This window comes from Nicotiana tabacum, chromosome 3 (genome assembly GCF_000715075.1).
Source record: "Nicotiana tabacum cultivar K326 chromosome 3, ASM71507v2, whole genome shotgun sequence".
In the NCBI taxonomy this organism is placed as follows: Eukaryota; Viridiplantae; Streptophyta; class Magnoliopsida; order Solanales; family Solanaceae; genus Nicotiana; species Nicotiana tabacum.
Window position 1 is genome coordinate 140,442,763 of NC_134082.1, and position 9,099 is coordinate 140,451,861.

General features: G+C 30.2%; 1 long non-coding RNA gene across 1 annotated transcript; it reads right to left on the minus strand.

The window, feature by feature from the left end:
- Positions 1 to 915: 915 nt before the first annotated feature.
- On the minus strand, positions 916 to 2,167 carry LOC107783882 (uncharacterized). The gene is made up of 2 exons (XR_001647564.2): positions 1,647 to 2,167; positions 916 to 1,086 (listed from the first exon to the last, which is right to left on the minus strand). It is a non-coding gene; the product is annotated as an uncharacterized LOC107783882 (long non-coding RNA).
- Positions 2,168 to 9,099: the final 6,932 nt, after the last annotated feature.

Sequence of the window (9,099 nt, forward strand, 5' to 3'; positions counted from 1 at the left end):
GCATAGGTATTTAAGTTATTTAGAGTTTAATAAGGTTTTTAGTATTAGGAGTTGGAATTTTGTCTTCTGTGAATTTATAGGTTCATGAACTATATTTGTCTTTTGTGACCGGTTTATGCATGGAAGATTAGGGGTATTACTGCTATTATTTCTAGTAGTTTACTCAAATACCATTTGCTGGTTATCTATGTGAATATTAGAGAAGTAGTTTTTGATTTCAAAGTGGATTTAATCTTTATGTTTTGCAAAAATGTTATGATCTCAGTTAACTGGAAAAGAGTTTGTTTGCCCAGTAAGAGAGTCTTTAGGAATGTATTTTAATTTTTTTGGTAATAATGTACTTACCTGTGACAGCATTAAACAATTTCACATCAATACCTAAATCTTGGTTCTTGCCAAATTCTTCACGTCCTTTTGATGCATTGATTTTTTTGTTTCTTGTAAATGGCACTGTATGCCAGCCATCCGTTTGAGTTGTTGGAGGTTTATCATCCTTGGAAACTTTAGTTTGTCAAAGTTGAATCCTTGTTAGTATCATATCTGTAGGAATAATTATTTGTTGAGTGACCCAATCTACCACACTGTTTGCAAAAGAAATGGTTTGCTTCAATTTGAATGTGTTGTTTGTGAGGGCGAATGTAAATGAATTTCAGTACTGGTTCCTCCATTGGTAATTCTAAGCATAATATGGTGTATCTTCCTCGTAAGAAAAATGATGTGCATGCGTCCACTTTTAATAATCTTCCTGGCACGATCAAAAAAATCACAAATCGTGATGACACTTAGCTCAACCCGCTAGGTAAGCCAACTAACAGAAAAATACAACTCAATTGAGATTATAAGAGAAAAGAGAATAAATAACTAAATATTTATAAGTTTACCCAAGACCTGATAATATGAATCACGACCTTCTAAGATTTGAAATTTCAAAACTGATAAATAAAAATAAATACACGTTCTGTTTGAAGGTTACATAAACAGATTAGCAATAATCTAAAGCTATCAAGGACAAGTGGCAGTTATATCCAAACACACGAACATCTTCCGAATCAGCACCTGACGTCACCAACAGCTCCGCTCCAAAATCTGCACGCAATGTACAGAAGTGCAGTATCAGTACAAACAAACCCATGTACTGGTAAGTATTTTGTCTAACCTCGTCGAAGTGGTGACAAGGCTTTTAGTTAAAACATGTTTATTGTTATAACCTGCACATTAGATTAGCTGTAAAGTAGTTCAAAACATAACAGATAAAAGTATCATATACAACTCGGTGAGACAGTCAACAATTACTAAAAGAACCACAATAGAAGATTTATGATCTTCCCTAGTACGAGAAGTATGTCTAAAATATCAAATCACATGGCACATTAACACCCACAGAAACACAATGAAAGGAATTACGAAATAGGAAATATGCTAGTAACAATGGACAATGATATGCATGTGGGCCGCAGTAAAGGACTAAATGGAAGCACGTGAGTAATAACAATAATTGGAAAGCAAGGGATATCAGCGTCAATTAAACAGTATATTGAGGGCCTAAGTACAAATATGACAGATAAGGAGGAAATATACGATTTAAAGAAATACGATTGAATCATGGCAATAAGCATTACTGAAACTCAAAAATAAAAGGAACGAACCTTTGTATCAAATCTGAATTTTTGAGTTTTACAGCAGGAAAATCTCAAAACAAACAAGATTCAAAGGAGACCTCGAAGAACCCAGCCCTCGGTCGAATCTGGACCCGACCCAATTTCACATTGTTTTCAATTCTGGACGCAAATTTGTGGATTGGAACGCTGCAGTTGTAACTGGGAATGCGCTGGAACTGTGAGAGAATATGAGTGTGAATTCGAGGGTTAAGAGAATGAGAAATCGAGAAAAGTGCTGAAGCTTTTCGTTAGATTTCAAGTGGCAGCCATTTTTGTATTTTCGTCTCTTTCTCTGTTTATTTTTTTACTCATTCATCTCTATTCAATCTCCTTATTTCCGTTTTCACTTAGAAATTAGGAATTGGATCAAAGATTGTCTTCGATCTCCTTTCTTTCGAAAATGGCCGTTCTTCACCTTTTAAAATGGTGCTGTCGTTTTTTGTTTTTTCTCGCTTCTAGGTCCCTAGGTCTAGGGTGTTAGGTATTATTATATAGAGGTAGAGATTAGGTTAGGGGTATGGGCCTGAGAATTATGAGTTAGGTTCAAAATTAAGCCTAAAATGGATTGTTCGAACCCAAGTTTTATTCCTTCTCCTCAATACGACCATATTTATTAATTAGTCCTACTTAAATACAATAAACTATTAAAATAAGATTGACCGTTAAAACAAAACTTTTTTTTTGTATAATGACTACAACACATTAATGAAACTATTTTTTTGTAATTTTTATTTTCTTGTAATAAAATAAAGTAAAAAAAAAAGTAAAAATTAGTTGAAATAGCTATATTAGGCCTAAACTAAATATTTACGTACTAAGATATGGAAAATCTTGGGGAGGGTCAAAAATCATATGTCTACACCGCCTGCTCTGCCTTCACGTATTTCAGCCGTTAACCTTCACAACAAAATCTGTTAATCTTTTGGATGGAATCTTCACGCGCCAGCTACGTTTCACAGCAGCACTCCCTGGTTGAGTCAGCGTATCCATGGTGGCATGTGAGGTGTCCTCCATGTCACCTCTATTGGTCACAACAATGTTTCTCTCTATATTTTCTTTTTTAACTCATTATTTTCATCATTGCACAACTTATACTTTTTTGCTTTGTATTTGTAGAAATTTATACATCAAGATTGTATTTTTTTGTGTAGGTATTTTCTTTTTTTTATCTTTTTTGTGTTATCGAACATGTATAGAAATGTTGTCGACTTTCGAGCCAACATACACATAGAATATAGAATGAAAGAAATTTGTACATAAGATGATCTATGTACTAACCATATAACACACGATGGATTAATTTCTCTATATCTGTTTTCGAGAATTTCGATTAGGTATGGTTTCTTTGTTAGCTAAATAAGATTAAAATTTACCATTTTCAGGAACTTGAATTTTTTACTTTAACTTTTAATTTATAACACAAAAATATTTTTTAACAATATTTATTTAATTTTAAAAAAAATTATGTTCATTAATATAGAATACACGCGCAATGCGTGTGCTCAGATACTAGTATCTTATATAGTGGAGAAGTGTGTGACCTTCTTTTTGTATTTTCACACGTTTTGATTTCTTCTATTTGCTGTTTACAGAAGATTTTTCTTGAAAAAAAATGATATAAAAAATGCTAAATTTAGTTGATAGAAGGTTGATGTACAAAATCAATCGATGTGTACTAACATGAGATACAAGAAACCAAATGTGGCTTATCTTATAGTAAAAAAAATGAAGAATTAACCTATATAGCCACTTATCCAACCGCTTAAACTAAAGACATAATATACAAATGCGGAATTACGTAATGCATAGGTGGGTCACTAGGCGCCGTTAACTTTGAAAAATATTCTATGTATTTAAGTATACTAGTTTCTCGGCACGTGCATTGCACGTGTATACTGAGTCATATTGTATACGATTTTATAAAATAATATCAATATTATCAAAATAAAGATTTCAGTACATAATTATATACATGGACAAGTAAAACGCAAGTTTCTATAAACGATTAATGTTGATCGTTGTATGATGACTTGTTTGTTGTAATCAAGATGATTGGGTATCACATAAATCTATGAAGAAGAAAAATTAAATTTTAATTAAGTACATGTATTTTTCTTACTTATTTTGATTTTATAAGGTACATACATATAATGAAGCGTTTCTCAACTGATATTTCCTTATAGATGATATTCCTGATGTAATATTTTTCATGTTTAAAATTCTTGTTGGTCGATATTAATATCTCTTTTGAAAGTGCAACGTAAAGTTGGGCATGTAAAGAAATATGTAAATCCCCAAGTAAGTCATTTAGAGATTTTAAACTCTTAGATAAGTTACCTAGAAATTACAAATTTATTTGTAAATTACTTGCGAATTCTTTCACAATTTTTTTTTAATTAAGTAGTATCAACAAAACAAATTTACCAGAAATTTTTTATGGGAAAAAGTCTACAAGTACTTTTCAAAACTTCATGTAAATCCTTAGGAAACAATAAGCCAAAAGTTATGGTAATGTGATTTCCTATGTTAATTCCACAAGAATATGTCGATACTAATCCACAAGTATATCCACAAGAATACTTTTATGGAGGAAATCCCATGAAAGCTTCATTGAAAAATTCTCGTAAAATCCTTTGGCAGAAGTTTTTAGGTAAGTTCCAAATAAATTTCTCGACGAACCTGGAATTTTATTCTAACTCCCCAAAAAATTAAGTAAATTTTCCGGAAGCAAAAATAATAATGTCTAGTTTGTTTTTGTAGGTAAATTCCCATATAAAAATTGATGACACTCAAGACATTTTTCATGAAAACTCGCATGTAATTTGTACATTTTTATATGCTAATTTATTTTATTTAATCATAAATTTTATTCCACACAACTTCAGTGTCCTAAAGTGTTCATGCTATATTTTTTCTAGATACCATTCCATATAAATATAAAATAAGAATTATAACATAGGAAAACAATAAAATTTATTACATCAGTATATAATAATGTATAGTTTGTACATGAAAAAATTAAAAATCTCAAATGCGAATCCCAATTAATATAATCAACTCTCTTAAATCTGGTCAAAGTCAGTTTCATTCACATTATCAGAGTCACCATTAGTTTAATTATCAGAAAGTTAATTATCTTTATGGATAAAATTAGTGCATTCACGTGTTTCATTAGTTCTTTTAAACCTCCTATTTGTGTTATCAATTTCTTTCTTACGTCACCCAATCTTTTTATTCTATCTTTATTTGGGTGTTGTTTTTCTTGTTATTGAGTATATGTTCAAAATTTGAAAGCACAACCTTGATCTAACAATCCCATCAACTTTTTTTACTGTTGCCGTTGTTGATTGCTCATATACTTTTTAAAAAATCAATCTAAGGATTCCATGATTTACAATCCTTCCTTTTTTCTTTTGACAAACTTATTGCATACAAATAGAATATAAAGATCTTAATCGATTTAAGATATATGATATAGTTACCATATCAGTCTAAGAACATTCTACATTATAAAGTAATGGAACCAAAACACAATTTAGCATTTTCTTCACCCTTCTTTGACTTTCCTTTTAGGATTTGTGTCAAGCTTTTATGTGGAATTTATTCAATATCGGTCATATATAAAGTGTTCCACATTTAATAAACAAACAAGTGTAAAATCACTTTATATAATACCAAAACACTGATAAGATGTTAAAACTAACTTTGTGGCTTCTCCAACATAAGTTCATCATCACCATTCATGTTTGAAGACCAAATATCTTATATAGGATAAATTACTTTTGCTTTTTGTGCAAACATGGAATTCTCGAATTAGAAATCATGTTCCACACACTTCGAGAATTTAAAATTATTTAAAGCACAACTAAGAAAATTGGTCCTTGTTTGCCACCTTCTGCAATAGAAACTTGACTCAATAGTGCAACAAAAATCTCCTCAATCTCCCACCTAAAAGAGAGCAAAATAAAAAAATTGATACATAAAAAGAGAAAATATCTTCTGATTGGAAACTTTCCTTATACAATAGTTATTACTCCTTTGACTTAGCATCCTAAAAAAGTAAAAAATAAAAAGTATCGAACCAAGATATATTAGCAGTTACCATAATATAACAATGGTACTCCATAGTTTGTATTTTTAATGTAAGTAGTATAATTATTTAAAAAATTAACAAAGCTAATATAAATCTTAGAAAATTAACAATAATTGTATAAATGCTAATGGCAATAATATTTTATCTTAGTTTTTATTCATGAACTTTAAAGATAAAAAGGTTGAGAAAGTGATCACCACCGTTAACATAGAGTTAATATGCATGTTTAACTTGGGAGATATAAATAGGGGTGTACAAACCGAACCGGAAAACTGCACCTAACCGAAAAGTCAAACCAAACCGACTAAAAACCCCGATTAGGTTTGGTTTGATTTGATTTGGTATTGAGTAAAAAAATCTGAACCAAACCGACATATAAATATATAATTTTTATATATACTTTTAAGATTTTATATAGAGTTTTCTTTAAAAAATATCTAGAAATATTTGGGATTATCTTGCGGGATATAATATTTAATAGTATATGAAGTGCTCCATATTTATTAACCTTAAATAATAGATTGTGTGATCACTTTCTCATCAAGTGTTACTGAAATGCGTCAATCTCTTTGTTCTTTCATATTCGTATCATATGTTAAAGATCTACTAAATTGTCATATCTTTTTCGAATGTAAATTGATTATTATTATTATTATTATTATTTAGGTATCATATTGATTTTTATGTTTAATTACTAAATTCGATTAACCTTGAAAGTGTATATCAACGAAACATTATTATCAGACGACTAAAAAAATAACTAATATTTGTTACTAAGAAAATTCTCTCATAAAATATTTTAATCGATAGTTTTTGTCAATTTTTTATATTTTTATTAAACATATATTTACTTATCAAAAATTTAACAAAGTAAGATTGAAATAATATTTAAGTAACAAAAAGCCCGAAAAACCCGAAAAATTCGACAAAACCGAACTAATTCAAACCGATATAGTTGGTTTGGTTTGGTTTTGATAAAAACCGAACCAACCCGGTCCATGTACACCCCTGGATATACGAACGGATTGCAGGGCCAATTTTGTACATCAAAGATTATATATACTTTTATGCACTTATACTTGTGGCATTTGTGTTAGAAGAAGAAGTTAGTTACGATTTTGAATGAACACAACTTTTCCGAAAGGCACATCACATAGTTTTCTTCTCTTCCAACCTATTTAATAAATATTATTTATTAGATAATATTTATAAAATTAAAAGTAGGGTATTTCAGTTACTTAAAAAGATATTTTGATAATTTAAATTTTTGGTTCTGGGGTTCTCATTTTTAATAATATCTAATATAATAATGCATATATGATTTTTAGTTACTAAAGCCAATGGTTGAATAAACTTAAAAAAAAAAATTAGTTGCTTATTAAAAAGACATACTCCTGACATCTTAAAAATGATACTTCAAATCAAATTAGTTTTCTTCTTGTTAACAAATACTATTGTTAACAAACATATAATTAAATATATTTATATTTAAGGATTTTTATAAGTAGGATATTTATGGCAAAAAACATACCTGTTTAGCTCTCAAGACGAAAAGGAAGAATATTGGAGAAAAGTAAGGTTAAAGGAGGAAAAAAAGTATAAAATGGACTGCATTAAAAGGTATCTAAAGATAATCATGTACATAAAGTGTAACAGTGATAAGTTATAATTAAAAAGTATATTATTTTTTTATGTACGTTGTCAATAAATAGTACAAAAATCTTAGTTAAAATTGGATCGGAAGGAAAGATAAGATTCCAAATATAAGTTTTCTCATTAAAATTTTTGAAAAGAAAAATGAACCAAAATTTCATCAATTAATGTAATTACCGAGTTTGATGACAATTGACGAAGACCCAATATCAAATAAGGTCCAGGACTTGAGGGGTGTCACATGGAAAGAGAATCAGAGTCGAGGGATGTGGGTAGGAAAAGGCCGAGTCTTGTGCTATATGACATGCATACCTAAGCCAACCGTAGCAACGGTTGAAAACTATAGAAAATAGGAACGGTTAGTCACATTAGCAATATACAATCTGAAGGGTAATACCTCTTCAAATAAATTTGTTATTTTTAATTATTTATTTAAATAAGTAAAGAATTTAGATTAATAAGAGGGATAATTTGATAATTTAACTTTTTAGTTGTGGGCTTCCCATTTTAATATAATATAAATATAGATATATCTTTAAAACAATTATAATTTACTTGGCACCCTTATAAGTAGATGTTTGCTGGACACTAGTTGAGTGATCTGTTTAAAAATGCATTTTGCTGTGGAACTAAGTTGGGATCTCTACTGCAACGACTAATTTAATTTTTTACATTTTACATCCATTTTTCATTTTTCTTTTAAAAATGTCCTACCCCTCAAAATCTCCGAGCCCAGTTTTTTTTCCACAATTAAAAACAGAAACTATTGCCCAGTTGCCCTAGTCCCTAATTCACTGGCTTCTAAACTCTCAAGAATTAATATGGGAAATTTTTTGGTCTTGCTAAAAGTAAAACAAACGAAAAATGATACTTTCATATAGTCATTGTTGGTTCTCTTTGAAGCTCATCGCCAAAACGTTTAATTTAGAGTTGGTTCCTTTTATTTCAATCTCACTCCTTTAATTTTTCATTACAAATGATTGACACGAACATGAGCGGATCTAGCCCTTCGTCAATGGGTTCATCTAAATCCATTATTTTTAATGGAGAACATAGAATAACTCCATTTAAGACTCACTAAAATTTTAATAAATATTAAATTTGAACCCATAATCTTAAAAACACAATAAGTTTAGTGCTAACAACTTTGCAGCTAGTATTGGCACTTAGTGGTGCCCCTATCCTCTTAAAATCTTGAGTAGTGTTTGACTCAAAAGATATTGAACCTTTTTGAATAAATCAATCAAAGAAAACAAAGGGGTAAATCTTAGCTAAGCATAGAAACTCTAGAACAAAAGGTGTAAAATATGAACACAATGGGTAGTAATTCTTGATCTTAAGAAAGTCAGTGATCGAGCGTTGAAAATGCTAATCTTCAATATGTAAAAGTACTACAATCAGTGTTCTCAACCTTTACAAGGTTTATATCTCACTATATAGAAGGAACAACCTCCTTCTCAACCCTAAACGACATATCATAGGGAATATTCCTAGTGCCCCATGTTGGGCATACACTACTATAAAAATCATACGTCCTCTGTTTGCTATATATCGTCCTCCACAGGACGTCGAGTTATGAAGATCTCGTCTTATGTCGTGTTGGCCAATAGCCGTGGTCATCCAAATTTGGACCCATACAGTTAGTCCCTCCGCTTATCGGGGTTGAAACTTGGTGCGTCCTTGATAAGCGGATAC